The sequence below is a fragment of the Arachis duranensis genome, chromosome 10 (genome assembly GCF_000817695.3).
Source record: "Arachis duranensis cultivar V14167 chromosome 10, aradu.V14167.gnm2.J7QH, whole genome shotgun sequence".
In the NCBI taxonomy this organism is placed as follows: Eukaryota; Viridiplantae; Streptophyta; class Magnoliopsida; order Fabales; family Fabaceae; genus Arachis; species Arachis duranensis.
Window position 1 is genome coordinate 77,059,576 of NC_029781.3, and position 436 is coordinate 77,060,011.

Below are 436 nucleotides of genomic sequence, written 5' to 3' on the forward strand. Positions count from 1 at the left end.
TATATGACCACATCATATATCTCAACCATTCAATAATATCAATAATTCAATGCCTATCTTAGGGCCTCTAGCCTAAGTATTTCCTGCCACATTACATATTAGATACGGGAAATCGAAACAATACCTTAGCCGATTTCCCAAGCTCAACCGAGCACTTCCAAACCACTTATCCACAAGCTCTCAAGGCCTCAACACCTCCAAGAACAGATTTTTCACCACCAAATCCCTTTTTAAGCTTTTCAAAATCACCACTCAAGCTCCAATATTCACATATACACAACCTAAGCCACAGTCATCATACCCATACACAACATCTCAATACCCAAACATCATAGAACAACAAATTACACTAGGGTTGAGAATCTTACCACACCCAAGGTACAAGGAGACAAGATTAACCTTCTCCTTCAAGAGAGTTGGGTCCTATAACATCAAA